The sequence below is a fragment of the Lepeophtheirus salmonis genome, chromosome 5 (genome assembly GCF_016086655.4).
Source record: "Lepeophtheirus salmonis chromosome 5, UVic_Lsal_1.4, whole genome shotgun sequence".
Classification (NCBI taxonomy): domain Eukaryota; kingdom Metazoa; phylum Arthropoda; class Copepoda; order Siphonostomatoida; family Caligidae; genus Lepeophtheirus; species Lepeophtheirus salmonis.
The window spans coordinates 44466815-44488280 of NC_052135.2; positions in this window are offsets into that span (position 1 = coordinate 44466815).

Here is a 21466-nt window from a genome sequence, read left to right on the forward strand (position 1 = left end):
ACGTTTGATGTAAAAAAAGAGACAAAAAATGTAGGCAATTGAAAAATTATTGCAAAATCACATATATTTTAGTTAAACATCAATTTTTATGTCAATGAACCTCCAGAAAAATTTTTAGAAGCTTTTTTTTATTTACATGTCCAATAGTTCCTTTTTTTGCACCTGAAAAAAAGAAATTGAAAATTTCACCGATTTCTTCTTTGCCCATAACTTTTTGGATTTTGAATACATTAAGAAAATGTCTTCTTCGTATAATTGTTTTTCGAGACACCAGTCACTTTTTGATTTTTAACTCAATCAATTGTTTAGTCTTCTTAAGCTGCAAATAAACAGTTTTTTTGTGTGTGTATAGGATAAGCCTTCTTATATGACTACTCCAACATCTGTCAGACCAAGTTAGAATGAGGCAGCCAATAAAAATTTCAGCCTCCTAGGTTGAACGATGTGGGCACACATGGAGGAAACACACAAAAACTCTATTATATATATATTCAGATTATACCTGTTGGTACGAGGTGAGGAATCATTCTTATAAAGCTCGGCATGGATGAAAAGTTTGGCAATCATTGTTTAAGCTAATGAAGGAATACTCTACATACATATACAAAGAACTGCTCTGCTTTTTTGCCTTCCTTTCATTTCTGAAATTTATTTCTAAATGAACAAAAAAATTAATTTAAGTATTTATTATTATTCAGATGACATAAAATAAATAGATTAACCTTAAAAAATAGTTTTACTCTTCCAGACATTCATTACAGAATTGGTGTAATTCAATTCCTTTTTTTTTTCATCACTATAATACTGAAAAAAATTTCTCAGATTTTGGGAAAAAAAAGAGTGTTTGTTCCTTGAAATAAAACCAAGAAATTCAGGATTGAAGATGCCACTCTAACTTAAATAAAATCAAAAAGTATAAATAAATAAAATTAACTATATCTATCCTCCAACAGTAATCTAGACAACTTCGATAATATAATATATATGCTATATTTTAATTTAATTATGGCAAACATTTTTTAATTATTTTTTAGAGTTATGATGAATTGTTGTTCCGAAAGTAATATTTATTAAATTACTATTGTTCGGTGTTCACAAAAAAAAATCAAATATTTTAACGCATTTTCAGATTCAAAAATGAAATCTACAATCCTATCTCAGGGGTAATGTGCATTGATGTCAAACTGGGCAATATTACTAAGGAATAAACGTGTCCAATTAAATTGTTCACATAATTAAACAACGTCTGATGGGAAGAGAGAACCTTGGCCCCACACAATACTACTTAAATTAACTATACACGTTTGTATAAAAATGTTTTTATTGACCGAAGCACTCTTGAGAATTGTTCTCACCCGACCTAAATCCCTTTGATTGCAGCAAATGTATTCTTATTGACGCCAAGACCCGTGTTAGATGTAATTTTATAAAGGTAATTAAGAAATAAATTTTTGTATAAAAAATAGACATCAAGAAATGTTTTTTCTCAAAAATATCCAAAAGAAGGTTTAAAATAAAAATAATAACCTAATTATTAAGCTAAAATTAGATAATACCTTAAAGAAATAGGTCTGGGGGATTTGCAGTGACAAAAAGGTTGGGAGTCACTGATATAAATATAATAAATGTTTCACTTATCTAAAGTGTGTCAAATTATAAATTAACACCCAGTATGTGTAATAAATGAATTACAATCATAAATTTGAAAAAATAACTGAATTATATGTAGTTTACTCATTATATATGAATCGATAGGCATATGCCGTAGGCCTGAAGCAAAAGTGTAACAAGTATATACAGTAGAGTTTTTTTGAGGCATAGGGGATTAAATATTACAAAATTAAGAAAATATCGATGTTGGAATTTTGAACTTAATGGAACAATTTCTTGTAGACAGCGAGAAGAATATAACTCGGATTTTTCTCTACAAAAATCATATTTTAATAATAATGCGAGTCAAAAGATAAACATTGGGCAAATATCAAATTGTAAATATATATTAGAGTGCAAGGTGAAAACTTCTTTCTATTCATATGCTATTTGCCACATTCCTCAAAGTTTCTTTAGCTCTGTTCAATTCACGGTCGCTCCTATTAGTAGTAGAATATCCATGGTAACTCAATATTTCATTTTTAACAACGAAATTTTTTGATAATTTTTTTTTATTTGTTCATATATCTATGAATTGATATAGAAATAGTTAGAAACAATTGAGCATAGTTTCGGTCTAAAATGTTTGACATCCGGTCATGTTTCATATCGTAAGGTCTCTCCACAAAATTGAATTACTAAATGAAGTCATCAAACAAGACATTTACAATCCACTTGCCCACTTAGGAAAGTGAAGAGGTATGGCTTGAAACTATATCTATCATAGTTCTGGGGGAAGGGGGGTCAACTGGAGACCACGTAGTAGACCTTTAAAGAAATTTAGGGAAACTACGTTGTTTATGAATGAAGATATTCCCAGTGACGTCATTACCAAACAATGTCAACCCCTTACATATTCAATTTTTATAAAAATAAAAAAGTCTGAAGTAAACCAATATTTAAAAAATCGACAAATTTTTCTTTTGTTTGAAATTTTCATAAAGTTTTCCTATTGACTAATTCATTTGGTAGACTGAGATAATTAAGTATAATAGAATTGCACATGATGCACTTTTATAAGGCCCTTTCAAATTTAGAATATGGTTTTTGGAACGGTAGTTACTTATTTAAATTCAATTTTGTTAAGCTTTCTACAATCATACTTAATTGATTTAACTGATTTGGCTATAAAATTGGGCCAATTTTAATAACTAATATAATTTTATCGATTATACTTACTTTTATTAAATTGTGAGGAACACACTGGTTAGTTCAAACATAGACAATTCTTTGGATTATGAAACCTTGATGAATGAACCAAACTTAAAAAAAAAAGGTTCAATATTAAAAAAAAGCCATATTCCTACATTTAAACAAGAATTATATTTTTCTAATAAATAATTAATATTCCTTACACATTATTTTTTTTTAAATTGCCACAGTGTTCCAATTCAATGAAACTGTCGATTGATATCGTACAGTTTACTTGTTTTACTTTTAAACCATAAAAATGACCTACTTTTTCAATATTCGTTTCCACAAATTAAACTTAATAACTAAATTTGAAAAATTTTAATATGTTATTTTTATGAGTTTTTACAAAGATACTCTAAAATAGCTATTGTACAAAATCACTCAACAACACTTATAATTATCATATGTACTTTATCTAAAAAAAACTAATTATATATTTTTTTTTTATAAAGAAGTAGTATTATAGTATAGTATTATTGAACGAGGAATAGTAAAAAAAATAGATAAGCCCTTTTGAAAGAATGACTAAAATTACATGAGAACGTTGTCAAATTATTTCACACGTGCAACTCAAACCCAAAAGATTTACAGTAACAAAGACAAGTTTGAACCGGGTTTCTTTTTTTGAATAAATAGTGTTTGTTGTCAACTGCATTTTGAATTCACTGGGTTCTCACGTATCAGCAAAATTTGGAAAATATGTTTGTATTAGGTATTGATTAATGCCATCATCATTATTTGGGATATTGATCCTCCAATAATGACCATGGTATAACTGCTTTGTTAAAAAAAAAATACAATCTAATCCCCTTACCCCTTCCCACAGTACCATAAACAATCTTATGCAACATATTATAATATAGATTTGTTGCGTTAAGGGCGTGTAAATTTCATAAACTTGCACATTGCAAATCTCCCCCATAAATAATAGTATTTTGAGTATAACCTTGGTACAAGTTGCATTACCGTTAACTATATTCATTTAATAAAGTAAAAAGCATATATAACGTTTTCACTGATGTCATAAAAAATAAATACCTGAAGGCAACACCATTTTGGGGTCTCATCCTTTATTTTTTTTACAAAACAAAATAGTCGAATTTCAATATAAAACTTGATGAAACTTAAGCAAAAGTCTGACAAGACTAAAAAAAAGTAATAACACCTACATTGAAAACTACTTGATTTCAATAACGAACAGTTATTTTTGAACTAAACCAAATTAATATGTAATAAAAAGTCTTAGTAATACAGTTACACTTTTTTTTTGAACAATCGTGGCTAATAGGATTAAGGTACGAGTAATTACATAAATGCATCTTATTCTTTAAGTATTAATTCATTGTGTACAATATGGAAAAACTATTTTATAACGATGCAATAACATTTTTCTAATATATTTTAATGTCTGAGATATAATACAAATTTATATTAGAGAGCTATATATTTAATAGATACTATGATCTAAGTCCTTTTTTTTTTTTTGTTGATCACAATAGTTCACTATTTTTCTGAATATTCATCAGAAAAGGCTTTTTATTGTTAAAGATATACTTGGTTGATTAGGCCTTCAAAATATACAGCATTAGTTATACTGACGTCGCATGAATACACTCTATATTCATAAATACACTATAACTTATAACCACATATAATTTTAGTAATGATCAGTATCACAGAATTTAGGCACAAAGAAGTAAAAAATGATGAAAATTCTCAATTCTCAATTAATCCACAATATAATGTTGTATTCTAGATTACAAAGATTTCAACACCCTGACCCTTTAACAGTTTCGAGTTTGGCTTCAAAAAGTATGTTTCTCTTTATCCCTAAAAAAAAGAATCTTTTGATTCCTCCAAGATTTGGTTTTTCTTGCACTCAAATAAAATGGGCTAGAACAAAACCAACAAAAATAATTTATCAAATACGTAATACTTATTAAATCGGCACATAAACAATACCAGGGTATTTGCTCATTTAAAAGGGTACAATTCGGATGGGAAACGGTTTTTGGATTTCCATTGAGGGGGAAAAATATGGGGTATGTGTGTTGTTTAATTATATTGGTAGGGGAAGGGGTGTTAGAATTTAATTTAACTATTTTCATACTTTTTTGGATGGAAAAACATCTTTTAAACACTATAAAAAAGACAATTTTTAATTTTCGGCAAATTCCCCTGTCCCCTTACCACGAAAGTTACCTTTTCACCCATGAATGCTTATTTTATATTTACTTTCAACGCAATAAGTTGAAACTCGGGAAAGTCGTGATCATTAAAGCTATTTTATGTTGAAAGCAATAATTATATAACATTTTAAGCTCATAAAGTACATCTTTATGGTCACAAAAAGGTCAAAGGTCTAAAAGAGGGTTAAACTTTTTGACACTATTATTTTAGTGTGTGTTCTTGGGTGTCCAATTTTTAGGGGACCTGTTATTTCGATATTCTGTTGTATTTTAATAAAAAAATATGTGTTTGTATAGTTTCAATCTTCAAAGGTCATTTTTTGAACACCATAGAATGGAAAAGATGACTTTTTTTAATGACATTTTCTATTTGTGAGGTGATTCAAAAGTTTCAATTTTAAAGCGGAAAACCCGCTTTGAAGACTGAAACTTTACAAAAATAACTTTTTTATGAAAATACAGCAGAAAACAAAATAAAAATCTGGAAAAAGGTGACCTTTTCTCTGGTTTTTGCCAAAATTTATATATTTTTTTTAAAGTGCTTACAATATATTTTTGCATCCGAAAAGTTGGGGTAAAATTTTATTTTCTCATTTTCATAAATTAATCCCCCCTTAAAAATTCTTGAATGATTAAAAAAATATGTTTATTATTGACATAAGGGGCGCTTTGAAAAATTTAAATTATATCCCAAAGCTACAGACTATCTTGCAGATAATATAGATATTATAAATAACTTGCTTATGCCCTATTGGTCAGTGAATGACTTAATTTATCAAATGTATGGGACAACAATTCTCCAAGCAAATTTGTACTTTTTATACAAAAGCAACCCTGAAAATGGTATCTCATAAAACAAAATGTCATGAATAGGCCGAGACGAACAAAAATCCATGTATGCTCTTGTAAATTGTCCTTTACTGACATTTTTGTTTAATACCATTAGTAGAAAAGTTACAAATAAACAAAACCAATTTTGGTACCGGAACCACTGCGAAAATATTGGTATTGAGACAACACTAATCTATACACTAAAACTTAATTAATTTTCTTTAAATTGATCTTACGTTATAAATCTTAGTTTTTTTTCATCGTTACTTGGTTATTAGAGTAAAAAAAGGAGCCAGTAAAGTAGTTTTCTACTTTTAAACTAATGACTTATTATTTTACAGTTCAGATTTGAAGGAGTTAAGGAGTCACGGATCCAGGGATTATGAGTCTATATCAAAGTAATAATCTTAATCTTAGTTGAGGCTTGAAAAAAATGTAAGAAACTCAATCAACAGAAAGAAAATAATATTTCAATTTTAAAGAATGAAGGTAAAGTTTTAACTTATAGTATAAAATCATAAAAGGCGGCGTATATGATACTATATAAATACCAACGGCGAAAATGATAGAGATAATATTATATAAACTTTTTTTTTGTTCTCCTACTTAGAAAAGCTGAAAATAAATACTAAAAAGTTATATTTCTTTATATTTTTCCGATGATGAATTGATTACAAACCAAGTTATCAATCACTCAAAGGCATGTAGGAATTTCCTTTACGCATCTTTTCTTGATAAAGTAATAATTATCGAAATGTCATACAAATTACATGGATATTAATCAATAATTTGGATATGGTCAAATTAATATAAATAATCGAAATAATAATTTAAAATCCTTATTAGGATCAATCGTTTGTAAAAATATTAATATGAATAATTTTGGACTTTCAAACTGTGCTTTTATCTCATACAAAGAGGGAATTAAACTTTCATTATTCCCTGGGATACTTAGCCATTCCCCAGTAAAAATGGATATCTTATAAATATACAATTTAATTTTCCCTTGATAGTAGTTGTTACTTATGATATAACAAACATTAGTTAAGAATTTGAATGCTGTATTATCATTATACTTTAAATCTGTGAATTTATCCTCATAAATAGTACTGCGAAGAAATAATTTTAAATGTTTTAGAAAATGGAAGACTTCTATTTCATCTCCCTTTTTCATATTCATCGTATAACATGGGTTGCACTAACAAAAGATGAAACAGCTAAAATAAAAATGTACATTAGCCGTCATAACAAACATGGATAAGCAGGTAGCACACTATCATATACATTATTTTGAAATTTGGAAACTTTGGGGTGTTTTTATTAAATTGAGATCAATTAATAAGCAGATTATGTTTCGTAACAGATAAACAAATATAAATAATATTAAAAGAAACAATTTAATAAAAATTATTAGACTTATCGTTTATATTATGTACTAATAAATATTTAAAATGCACCATATAATTTTTGAAATTTTTCTTGTGTAATCCATGATAATAATTCAGAACAGACATTCTTTATAAAATTCAGAAAAGTAACCTTAATAACCAATTCTCAAAGAAGTTAATAACTCAGAAACGTTATTAAACTAATGTTGTACAATACTAAAAATTGGAACAGAAAATATATGATAAGTTATGAATTTCATCGAAATTGGAGCAAAAATATGTTACCCACAATAGATTACAAAGATAATTTAGTCTCTGACATAGATAAATACTCATTTAAATGAAATCTTTTACGGATAAAGTTAATCTACTTTAAGCCCTATCAAAAATATAATCCAAGACTATGTAGCAATATTATACTTTTTTAAATTATGAGCTTTTGTAATAAATAACATGTTCATTTTGTCATATCAGATAAACTATCAGTGTAAAGATAAAAAAAGAAGCAAAGATATACAATTGTTGCATTAGCTCACAATCAAAAACATTCTTGATTACACCAAGAGCACTTCATATTATGCTTCAAATTGCGGGAATAAGGATGACAAGGATGCTAGTAAAGTCCATAAACCAAGATGTGACAAGAATAGGACTCCCATCTTTGATGATACCTAAAACTATTCACCTTGTCAAATTCTGGCATCACATAAGTAACCAAGGCCCAATAATGCAACTAGAACAGTCCAACTGTCTACTAAGTTATTAATTTGAACTTAAAGATGAAGTTCCAATTTGCAATAAAATTTTTTAGCGAAAAGATGAACCTTCATCGTAAAAGCTTGGTAGCTGAATTAGCGTAATGGTTTTATATGTTCAACACAAAGTTTTCAGTCTTAATCACGCCCCTGGGTGTCTTTGGAGCAGTCGCAGTTACACTGGGAGTCTATCCTTCCCGTATATGTAATAAATGATTATACCTATTTTTTACCTCGTATTGAGGGAATGATTGCAGAGATGATGGTAGTCAAATTGAATAAATGTATGATCTTATATCTCCATATTAATATATTGTTAATCATATTTCTTTGCACCATTTTTTCTACACATTGTTCTAAATAAATAAGTGTTTATAATTCTTGAATTTATTTAATCGACCCCGTACATGTATAAGTATATATATGTACAGATAATGCAAAAATATATTAGTAAATATCAGGAACCATGACACTATAAATTCTTAAAAATGCATATATCCTGCAATATATAGGCCGAAAGTAGTTAACTTTAATACTGTTTAATAGCTTAAAAGGAACTAAATATAAACAATGAAAATTAGATCAATACATTATATTTTTTTTTTTGCGCTAGATGCAAACAAATAAAAATAATAATAGAGCAACAAAATTTGTAATCAAAATCCTTAAGACTGTTTGTCCTTCGGACTAACAGTACTAGAACTTATTAAAATTGAGTGACGTCATCAAGGACCGATCTTGATAAGTTTTAGGACCAAACTGGACCAAACTGACACTGAACTGGACGGAACTGCAGTATTCAGTCCTAAATAAGATCCAACAAAATACTAGTTATAACTATAGAGCTCAAGTAATTTAATATTAAGTCAAGCCAAGCTCACTTGCTTAATTTAACATCTTACTTAATAAGAAATTATTTCAAAAAGTAATATATTTAATCCCAGCTAAGCAAACTTAAGTTTCTTTAATCCGCTGCGGGATCACTACCAGTAATCATGTTTCTTCTTTGTAATAAAATTTTGATTATTCGATTAGAGAAATAAATACTCGAATATTTTATATAACCATTATTCTATATAATTCGAGTTTAGCCTAGTTTTTTCAACAATAATTCGGGAGAGTTCGAATAATTTTCAGAAAATTGTCTAATTGAGTTAAGTCAAGTAATTTTTTTTTCAAGTTGGAGTAGTACTTGAATCCAACAATCATCAAATGAAGATAGGGTTTTCCGTATAATGCGGTTTAGAACAAATTGAATTTCTTATCCTGCAGTATTTTGATTTATTCTAACTCCCTTCATAATGTAATGTAATTCCTGTCTTTTATTTCGATAGTTGTTTTCTCTGTTTTTGCATTCAATTTTGAATGCAAAAACGATAATTTTTCAAAATTCCTTATTTGGGAAATATTTTGTACGTACTATGCGCTTTTTATGAGTTTTGATAATATTGTGACAATTTAGCTCCAAATTCTTCTTTAAGTCACAATAACTAATACACCACTTAAGCATTAAGTGGACTGCTTTGCGCGCCACGGGTTGGACATCCATGTATAAGAATGATGCATGGTGGTAAATGACTTGAAGGACTGCTGGTATCAAAATTGATCCTCCTAAAATTTCAAAATTATGCTGGCCAAAAAAAGAATGATAACAGAGTCTGTTGTCATGATTAATATAGTTAAATTACAAGTATTAACTTACAGCAAAACATCAAAAGAATATATTATAATATGCTTCAATGCATGTTAAACAAAAGTAAAAAAAGTGGAAGCAAAAATGATTGCACCTTTGCTGAGATGGTTTTAGGTGATTCAGAATAAATAAAAAGTATATCACGTACTTTTCACATCTTTAATATATATATATATATTTTTTTTTTGGAAGACTAAGGTATGATCATTAGTTAATACTTCACAACAAAGTCAAAATAGTAACCAAAATGATACCATTGTTGTTCTAGTGCTAAGGAAGTATAAAAGAGATGCAAACGGTGTCTGGTCATATGAAGTTGTGGTTGCATCAGTACATCTATCATAAATTATAATAATTGCTGGTCTTCCAATCAATTAGAATTGATGCACAAATACAAACAAAAAGATCTGTTTAAGCTTACTTGATGAATTTAAAAATATAAAATGCATCGAATATGTTATAATTATCGGAAAAATAAATGCAAACACATTATTTTAGAGCAAGTGCATACACGTATATTGAAACTGACACATTAAAATTTTCAATAATACAAATAACAATTCCCTAAATTAGTTTTTTTTCCCCATGATTTTATGTTTTTTTTTGTTTTTCTCGAAATGTTGAGAGAACATAGTACAAAAATATTTTTGTTAGAAAAGAGTTACGAAATATAAAATTTGAGCCATATTAACGTATGTTTAGAATTACACACTGCCGTAAAAGTTGAAAATTTCTAAATGTTATGGAAAAGTTATTTCTTAAATGAAATACTCAAAATAGAGCGAGATTTTATAAATAATTATACAACATAAAAAGTATTCTTTGAAAAGTGTTATTATTGTTTTCTCCAAAAATGATTATTTTTTGTAAATAAAATATTATAGAATCGCTTAACTTACAACAAAGTTTTTTTTGTAAAAAAGTGCATATTTTTCAAAAAATAAAGCCTATCAAACTGTCAGTTTTTTACAATATCTTGAAACATATTTAGTGAATATATGGTTTTTTTAGGATCATCTCTGATTTTCTGGAGTGGTACTCCACATCAAGCCATACAGTTTAGCCGTCCGCGTGCAATGTTCTAAGATAAATTTAATAACTATATGCACTTTCATAATTTTTAAAACACTTTTCCAAGAAAGTTTCGATCTTTTGTTTGAGATAACGGACCAAAAAAAAGTGTGCACTATACGTAGTGCATCGATATTTAATTTGTCATTTTTTTATAAGAAATAATTATTGTAACAAATAGCTCTATATTGAATTATGTTGCCTCTCTCTCTGGGTAAAAACTAATTTCCTATAAAATATGGAAATTTACAATTTCAATATAATGTTGTGTCGATTTTTATTTAGGACTGAAGACTGCAGTCCTGTACAATTCAATTTTGGTCCGGTCCCGTTCAATGTCAGTCTAATCAGTTCAGTACTGATAGCTCTGGTCCTAAGACTGAACTGAACTGAATAAATAAGGACTAACATAGCACTACTTGAAATATTATAATCCATTTCTTAGTATTGATCAATATTTCTCAAACTTTATGTTTCATCATTTTTTACAAGAAATAACATATTTTGGCTATATCTCCCCAACATTTCGAAAACACTTATTTTTAAAACCATTCTATTCTACAAATAACTAAAGATAATTTACTTTTGTATTATCTACAGGGTTGATCTTATTTAGTGGTACACATTGTCTAAGCTTTAGTGAGACATGTCCTCAGAAAAAAAAATCGTGTGGCCAGCAAAGGCAAAGTCTGCCATCCCATTTTTGTCGATGCTTTCATCGAATAAAAGTTGTGACAATCACTATTTTCGGATGATTTTGTAAATAAATGTATCCATCAACCTTTCGTTTCAATTTAACTCAAGATAATTAAATGTGCACCACTAGAAAAGGTCAACCCTACATATTGAACATACCTACAAAAAGCCACATGATAAAAAAAAGACTAGACTAAGTTATACAACAAGATTAATCATTTCATTATACTACTTATCCAGGAATTTACATTTTCCGAATGCATATATGGTTGTAATCAAGCCGATACAGTAACAATGGTTATATAAGTAAAAATGCCAATGACTTTTACAGTAAGTGTGAATCATTGTCATTATATTTTACTGAGACTGCATTTATATTACACCTATCTAGGCACAATTTATTTCTTTATGCATCACTTTTTTTTCCACAAAAAAAGAAGATAAAAAGAAGGAAAATAATAAGCTTATTATTATTTATTCATTAAAATTTATTTTTTGAGATCCCGTTTCCTCAGGATTTTACTTCTGGGTAATTCCACGTCAAGTGTACACACCCTCACGGCTCACATATACATGTTCTACGAAAATTAAAACAAAATCGGGTTTGCTGCTTGACAGGGGTGCCATTTTGAAGGCACAACCAGAGCCCCAAACTTTTATTTTGTATAAAAATAAGAATATGATAAATTAAAGTTAAAGTTCGTGTTCTTGTGCATCTTTTGACGCAGTTTGTGTGAAAATTGAGCCACTATGAGCAGAATGATATCCTTCTAAACAACACTGCTCTAACGCATCAGGCCAAACTTAAAACGGGCCTAGAACGGCCCAGGTGAGTCATAGAACCCTAATATTTCAAACAATCTCTTATTTCAGATAGAAAAGCCAGCTCACCAAAAATCATCCAAATTGGAGATTAGCATCCCGTAAATTGCAAAAAATTGTGTTGACGTGGAAAGATTAATCTTTTAATCTTAAATTTTGTAAAATTTATGGTCTTTTATTTTTATTCATTTAAATATATAATTTTAATACATTTTATGACAGGCACCAATGCGTTTTTATAATCGAATGTATTCAAAAATAGCCACCAGACGTTTTTTCCCCACTAAAATCCGTACAAACCTGTATCAGGGCCGTGTAATAAGGGGAGGCCATGCCTAACCCACTTTTTCCGAATTTATACTTACTATATAGAATGGGTGTCCGTATTTATATTTCCTATAAAAGGATAAATGAAATCATTTTAAATTAGCCTTTATTACATAGTTTTTTTAATAATTCAGAAAATCCCTATTGTATATTAAATTAAGGAGACAAACTGTCTTATTTTGAATAAACATGTTTTATTTTTTAACGGAAAATTGACTTAACCCCTAACAACTAAACATTTCACAGATTAATACAAACATTCTTCAATACGCTATGTACAGGATGTTAAAGGAGGACATTTCCGGGTAAATGAGGACATTTTCACCCCTACCATTTAAAAAAAATCATGGTATATTGGTGTCTCTACTTTTAAAAGAAGTGCAAGGACCTTTATATTTAGATGATATATAGATGTCTGTAGATTTACTTGAGTCATAGTTAATTTGATGATGTGTGGAGGTTGAAGCACAACAATTCCAGCAAAATCTGTAATTATAGAAATAAATTTACAGTTGATTATTATTATTTCTAATCTTGCAATGCTCAGGTGTACATAAACTTTTAAATCTTCTGTAGCATTAAGGTACATATCTATTTTGAATTACTTTTCGTTTGTTATTCAAATTAGTACACTACAAGATAAACACCTACAATTTTTGTTTTGTTTGTTTTTGGTTGCAAGATAATAATAATAACACCTTCACATATCGATTTGAGTAATGCCCAATGGTAATCACGGTGGTTTGAGGAACGTAGAGTTAATGTCTTCTTTGTTTAGCTTCTTAAACAAATTTTTGCCTATAATCACTTAATAATTCAGAAAAAAAAACTTTAACAAAAATGTAACAATCAGAAGAAGTTAGTATTTTGTGTTCTAGTATAAGTTGACAATAAACGAAATTGACAGAATACTTATTTTCAAATTAGTAAGTTTTATTTGTGTTAAAGCACCAATGATAAAATTGACCATGATTATCACAATTTGTTGGTAAAATGATACTTAACGGTAAGTAAGACTAATTACATATCAAAGTAATCCATTTGCAAATTACTATTTTGCTATGAAAAATCTATTTACATCAATACCAAAACAGTATTGGCAAATATTTCAGTAAATATATCCTACCGTTGAAGACTGTCAGTTGTTTCAAAAATAAAATTTTAATCGTTTTATAAAAGTTGGGGGATTGAGATATCACAATTAGATTTGTTGTAGTAAAAAAGAGGTGAGTCTTGATTTCTATAAAATACTTTTTAACGCAACTATAATATTCTGTCAATTTTGTTTCTAGTCAAATACACATGTCAAAAAAAAAAATTCATTTTTTTTGCTCTTGGATTGAGATGTTTTGTTTCATATTACTTTTATCCTGAAAAGCATAAAAATTCGTTTACATTTTAGTGCCCTACATATTGATTTTTTCTAAATATTTTTTTGTAGTAATCTACATGAGTAATTTTGATTTTTTCCCTTTTACTTTCATTGATCTTCAGCATTCTGTAACAAATCTAAAAGTAGAGTAAGGAGGGGCTACTAACATTTATGAAAATGAGGCCATACTATATTGTTGGTAAAATAATCAAAAAACTTTTCATCTTTTGGCGTTAAACAATTTTAGGGGATAATGACCTCCTCCGTTTATGGCGCTAATGCTCAAAAGTATGTTAACTACAATTTTGCATTATTCTGTACATTTGAAGGTTATTTGAAATTAAGCTAATATATATATTAAAATTACTCAAGGGTATTATAATATGTGCTTTATCTTGAGTTCTAAATTATATTACAAATATCTACTCTTGTATTACAAAAAAGAAATAGAATATGTTTTTATTATTTTTTGATAGCAGTTAACGGTCAAAACATTCCTCAGGTACTGATTATTAAGTAATACGTTGAATGTCTAAAACATTTGTATTAGTTTATATAAATATCTTGATTTATCTCTATATTATATTAGAATATATAATAAAAAACACTTTATATTTCAATAAAGAGCGTTTTTATGTGATAGCAGTAAAAAAGATCGGCCATCTTGTAACCCTAAATAACCAATCTTTATAACAATAAAGAGCATTATTTACATTGATGTGAAAGTAGGAATATGGCGTTTTACTTCAAGTATTTGAAAGTCAAGATTGGATTGAAAAATATAGTATTTATACATCACTGGCTAAACCTAATGTATCATTCTAATGTCTAATAGTATAAGAATTAGGCTTTATACGTATCTAAAAACATGTTTTTAATCAATATACATTCTTGTTTACATATAGTATGCTATAAATTAACTAACTAAATAGAAATACTTTGATATTTTATTTCGTTATTCTACTTTTCTCATCCAAATAAATATTTTACCATTGTTGGGATTTTTATTGTGTAATGGTTTTATTTCATTTAAATATTACTGTTTTTGGTTGGCATCAAGTAGTGAACATTATAAATATTAAACCTCTTTTATTTAAAAAAGTTTTTAAATGAAGTTTTTAAAGATCTATCAGAAATATTTCCATTTTATTTTATAAACACATCACCTCCAGGTCCGCAACATAGCATTCTAATATATCGTTTATAAGTTTATCTAGTCAGTTCAAATTGCTACGAAAACTTTGTCTAATAAATGAAATAAATAGCAAATGAATAATTAATTTTTACTCAACAATAGATTAACCAATCTCTTAAGATTTTGCCTGATTGAAATGTGTAATCAAGTGGTTAATTAACGGCCAGAATAATTAATAATGTTCTAATACCGGGGCGGCTGTGAATATTTCCTCATCTCAATTGTGCAAATTTTGATAGATTAAAAATCATTTTTCGTTTTAGAACACATAAAAAGCTTTCAATTGCGAAGAAAAACATGATACTAGTCGTCATAATGGGCACACAGTACGAGAAGAGGATTGAAATCGCTGCGCTCCTTCGCGCAGTATTGTCTCAGACGGACATGTGGGAGCAGACTGAGGCCTCAAGGAAGACGATTTATACATGCAGTTGAAGATTGGAGAGGACCTCAGATACTCTCCAGGAGCAGGCAGGAAATATTCCCTGACTGTCAACCGTATGAAGTCGTCCCTCAAGAAAAAGCCAAATTCATAATAGCTGATATGGCCAGGGAGATTATGAAGTCCCCATCAATTTTATACCTATCAGCAATGATGAATATCATATATAACAATTACTTTTACTAGAATTACTCTGATGTAAATCCTTAAGCCTACTTTGAGTCTAACAAGGCTTACAATTATAACTCTGCAACAAATATTCAGGGTCACGCTCTGTCTTTAATGAGCACACACTAATGTTCACTTAGGTTTTGAATATAATTAAATATATTAGAAAAGGAAATGAACTACTCAAGAATTAAATATTAATGATAACTGCTTAGGAAAAGAAAATTACTTTTTAATATTACTAATTAAAAATTAACGGGCCAGCTAAAAAACACACTGGTTTTACATAATTGCTTTTGGTATTCCAGGAGATTTTTTCCCCCAATATATGTATATTTTAGCTTTCCTTATATTATATAGATCTCAAACTTTCGGCTCCACTTGGACTTGGAAGCTAATATATACTGATCTCAAGAACAGCAATAACAGTATAGTACCTGTATTATAATATGTACATTTATTTTGAGGACTTTAAATCACCTCTGAACTTATACATTAATAATTTTATGAATAACTAAAAAAATATATTTTCAAATTACTCAACAGAAAAAAGTAATTTTAGTGCGTTTATTTCTATTTGTAGTTATCCATATCACTCTAAATTAGGGGATTTATAAGGAAAAACAGACTCCATTTGTTTTTATATATGTATACATAAAGGATGTTAACTATGTGCTTAGATATTTTTAAATAAATAGCTTTTAATTACCTCGTAAAAAATGTATTGTCTTTTAATTTGAATTAAAATAATAATATTTTGTAGCCTAGCGAGGCAAACAAATATTTCTTTTAATAAATGAACCACGTACTTACACATAATTTAACTACACTCTTTACTTAAGTATAATGCATCAGCATAAAAAGAATCATGAACAAAAATCAAGAAAGGACGAAAATCCTAATTTATGTTTTATTTATATATATGTACAGCGAATGATTCATAGACACATTTGGGTCAATAATAGGCCTTGTATTCAAATTTATGCAATGAGTTAAGATATAAATTGTTTTAACTTTAATTGAGAATCTTTATTTGATTTAAGAGACTTATAATGGCCCTGATACGGCCTTTCGATAAAAATCTATCAATTTCTTATTAGAATATTGCGATGATCAACTTTGGATATTTAAAGTGTAATTTGTGGCTTTTTCAGAGGGTTAAAAATAATCCTCTGTTTGTTAAAATTGACAATAATTTGCTAAATTATTCAAGCTTTGCTTTTATGTTGACTTATTATGAACATATTTTATACATATGTATAATTTTTAATTTGAATTGTATGTACGTTCTTAACACGGAGAAAAATGGAAACCATGAAACAGAGTCTCTAGAGCCCATATCACAATCACCGTGACCAATTTCTCTTCCGTAAGCTGAATTACCGTCTCTGGGATTATGATTTTAACAGTCATGAAGACCTCACACGTGGTGTTCAGCGAGTGATGAAGTAAGTAAACGAAGAATAAATCTCCAGGCAGTTTTTGGAGTAGGATAACCATTGCCACTACATTATTCGAGCCGGAGGTAACTATGTGCTAGGATGGAGTACTTCTATAAGCTTTTGAATGTAATTTTTAGTCTTACTAGGGCAGTCTCAATCCTTTTGGAACAACCTCCTATTTCGTAGTGGTCTTAACATCTTTCTCGGAATATTGAAATTTCAGCACAGTTTTGGTGTAATTAAACAAAAGTGCATAATTAAATTATACTATTATTAATAAATGATTGAAAAATAATTTTACTTCATCAAAGATCTTTTAAATGTTTACTGTCTATACCAATATTACATTTTCTCTCCCACTCACCCAAAAAAGAATCATATAACAGGCAGTTGATGTTAAAAATGATCTTAATTTAGGAGTAAAACTTCTGCCTTCATCTCACCTTCTACAAAATGTCCATCCCTAGATATGTGCAAATGAATTTGTACATTGCAAAAATATCCATTGAATATTGAGTGGCTAAGCACTCTCAGCATGTACTTGCGTTAGCAATTGAAGGGAAGTATCATAGGGTTAAGCGAATTCATCACGTACTTACACGTGATTAAGCTACACCCTTCTCATAGGTATAATATACCTATGTGTAATATTTTGTTTGTATGGTGTGTTTGTTATTATTATTATAATAAGGTTCAAACATGAACATCCATAACAATAAGCATTCAAGACATATCTGAATTCCTTTATAATCATTACTTTTTATGTAATCACGTAGAATAAGAAGAAAATAATAAATACATACATGAAACAATGAACATCAAAAACCATCCTACAACCATATTTGTATAGAACATTGTACATGAATTGAAATGGTTATATGCAAGGAACTACATGGAATACACAATATGCATTTGCTTCTTTCTTTCTTTTTTATTAAATCCATTTCCCAGAGTAAATAATATATCAAAATAATAGGGTAGACCACGGATAGAACTTCCAGCATATATTTTTCCTTAAATATAAAAAAACTACAGCTAAACAATTTACAATATGTTTCTATAATATGTATGATCAGATCTGCTAGTATGCTATTAAAAAATCAAAGACATTACTTACCGACGGATCATATTTTCTACCACTCTAATTATACATATCATATTATTTTTATTCTTTGGTGTGATAAAAAAATTATAATGTTGTTACATTGGATTTTTTTAAACACTATTTTGTTATCATGTGAAAAATTCATCTAAACCATTTTGACATTCTGAAGAATGCACAAAATCTTTTTTTTTTCGTTAAAATTGTTTTGGTAACAACATATTTAAAAGGTAAAGAGCATTATGTGTAGTTTGAAGATAGCCTGGCTTCTTCCCACTAGACCGCCACATATTTGAGGCGGTAAAACAAAGAAAGGGTAGAAGTGTTAAAGAAAGAAAGTTTATAGACTGGATAAGACATTTAAAAGGGAAACATTTGTTGCTTTATTTTGAGACAGTAATGGAACACCCTTCATTATTGAAGGTCTGTGGAATATTGATGTTTACTAGCACAATGGTTAACATACTCAAAAGAATCAATGAATTCAGCGCTGTTAACTGGTTGAAACAGCTTGGGTAAGTAGTTGATCATTATTAAAAAAAAAACAAAAAAAAAACAATCAATGGCTGAGAAAAAATACAAGTAATATTAAAATATGAGGGTTACCTTGAGGAGATAGTGGCAAATGCAGCCAAAATTCCATAGTTAATTGCTTTTAAGGGATGCCTTGTTATGTTTAAATTTAGGGGATACAAATTATAATATCAAAACTGTTTTGAACTAAGTCACACAATGCATGACTGTATTAATAGTAGAGTTAATTTTTATGAATATGACAACGTTTCGAAGAAAAAAATTGCAAGAAATAGGTTTACTAATGCTCTGGGCGCAAGCCGAAAATATATATATTGGTGGTAGTATGGCAAGTGAAAAGGTAATGGAGATTGCACAAGGAGAAGGGGAAGTTCAGTGGAACTGAGAAGCGAAAGATGAACCGATGGAAAAAGACAAACCTGAAGGTGCAACGATTTATTTACTAACGGTAGAAGAAATGGATCCGGCAGGAACTAATCCCAGTATAATTAATGTTGAAAATGATTTAAAACACCTCTGAAATGATCATTTCTGAAGACAATGCAGAGAAAGCTATGATGCAAGATGACGTCAATCTTGAATTTATAGATAGAAGCAAAAAAGAAACGATCGGGGTTGAAGGGGTTCAGATAAGCCTAATTACGAAAAATGAATAGAAGTGTGTGGGTACTCTAAGCTCCACTGTAAAAAGAGTAGGTGAAGATAAGACGGAGGAGACTTCAGTATGTGGTTACATTCCTTTTAGTACTAAAAGTAAATATGAAGATGATAAAAAAGTTGCAATACAACTATAATAAACCTTCAAAACCTCAATTAAACCTGATCTTATTCTGTTAGCACGGAAACCAAGTTTAGGCTTATCTCCGTAAAGACATCAAGGGCCTAATAAATTTGAAAGTGTTTCTACAAAAATAAAAGCTACGGAGTTTGCTTTATCATGTTCTAAATGCATGATTGCAGAGAAGTTGGCCGTAATGGAGCCTTTGAGAGTCGAAAAAATCTGAGATATTTGGAGGCTTTGTTTTGTTTATTTATTTACTTTCAAGTTTTTTAAAGGAAACATTTGCTGAAAATGAATTGATTAATAACATCCAATTTTTTTCAACTAAGCTTAGAGAATTAATTTTAAACTATAACATTTATTTATATATATATTTTATGTAACTTCTATAAATCAATAGTCATTAATAAAAAATTAATAATTAAAAAAAATCATATGCAGAAGGTTTACTTATTTTTGGTAATAAACTTATATTTGGAAAAGTTAGAAAGATAGTCATAGCATATGAAGCATATACCATTTTTTCTTTGCATATTCCTTGTGGAAATTCCTTAGATTGGGACTCTGCCTCAGACATTGTTCGATATTTTCTTTCTTGGTCGGTTAGATATTATCATAAACTAAAGACCATAATGGATAGATTACGAAAAGTTAAACCATAATATGATAAACGTCTTTTGTTATTATTATTATGAACGTTCTTTTAATCTTGTTTTTTATACGAGAATACTATTTAAAAAGTTTAGTTGATAATTTATAATTTTAAGTTGATATAGTTTATAAATGACATACAGATGTATCAGTCAATCGATATATTATTTACATGGTTACATACATCTATGTAGAAGAGATAAGGTAAACTTTTTTTCAACACAAAACAGTTAGAATAGTCTTTTTTTCAATAATATAAAAAAGCTAAAGTTATATAATTTAAGTCCCAACTATAAATAAATTATAATAAGATTTAAAAAAAAAAATTGTATCATTTTGGTCCATTTGTATCCTTGATATCAGATTTTTATTTAATATCATTGTAATCTTATTAATTTATTCAAATGAATAAAAGTTGCAAAACCAAGATCAAGTGAGCACTATATATCCAAATATTGCTGGCTTCTTTGCAACCTTTATTTTCCCTTGATCTTCGTACGTACCATTAATATTAATATAACCACTCCATGAACTCATCTTTATGGTTATATTAACAAGGTAAATTATGTGATGGGAAGAAAAATTACTTACACCACGAGAAAAAAGATTAAGTAAGGTCATATGTGGTATCTTAAAAGCAAATATTCCGAATCAAAAGTTGCCATGTAGCCAAGGGAATATCCCTTCGTCCATTTTCTTTATAACTTTGTGTGCAAGTATTTATTAGAAAATTATAATATCCATAGAAATTAAGTTTTTTTTTAAACAAATATAATAATGTTGGGTGAAGATTGTTGATTTTTTTCACCACATTTTTAAAATTTAAAGTGTTTAAAAAGTCTTAAATTCTGTTTGAACTAATTATGTTGAAGACAAGTACTTGAAAAGGAATTATCGATTCACTAAAATAAAAATCGGTTTTTTATGTGATTATATCTTACTTAAATTTTTATTTGTAGTACATTTTGCCACTTCGACCCTACCATCACATTTATTAATATAAAGTTAAAGTTGAAATATAATTTATGTAAATGAAGCAATAAATGAATAATACAAAAAAACTCATCACACAATAGGCTGACAATATTTCCAAAATCATAAATTTTATAATTTATAGATAGTTTTGATGATTTTTTTTTCTTCAGTGTTTATCTCAAGAAGAG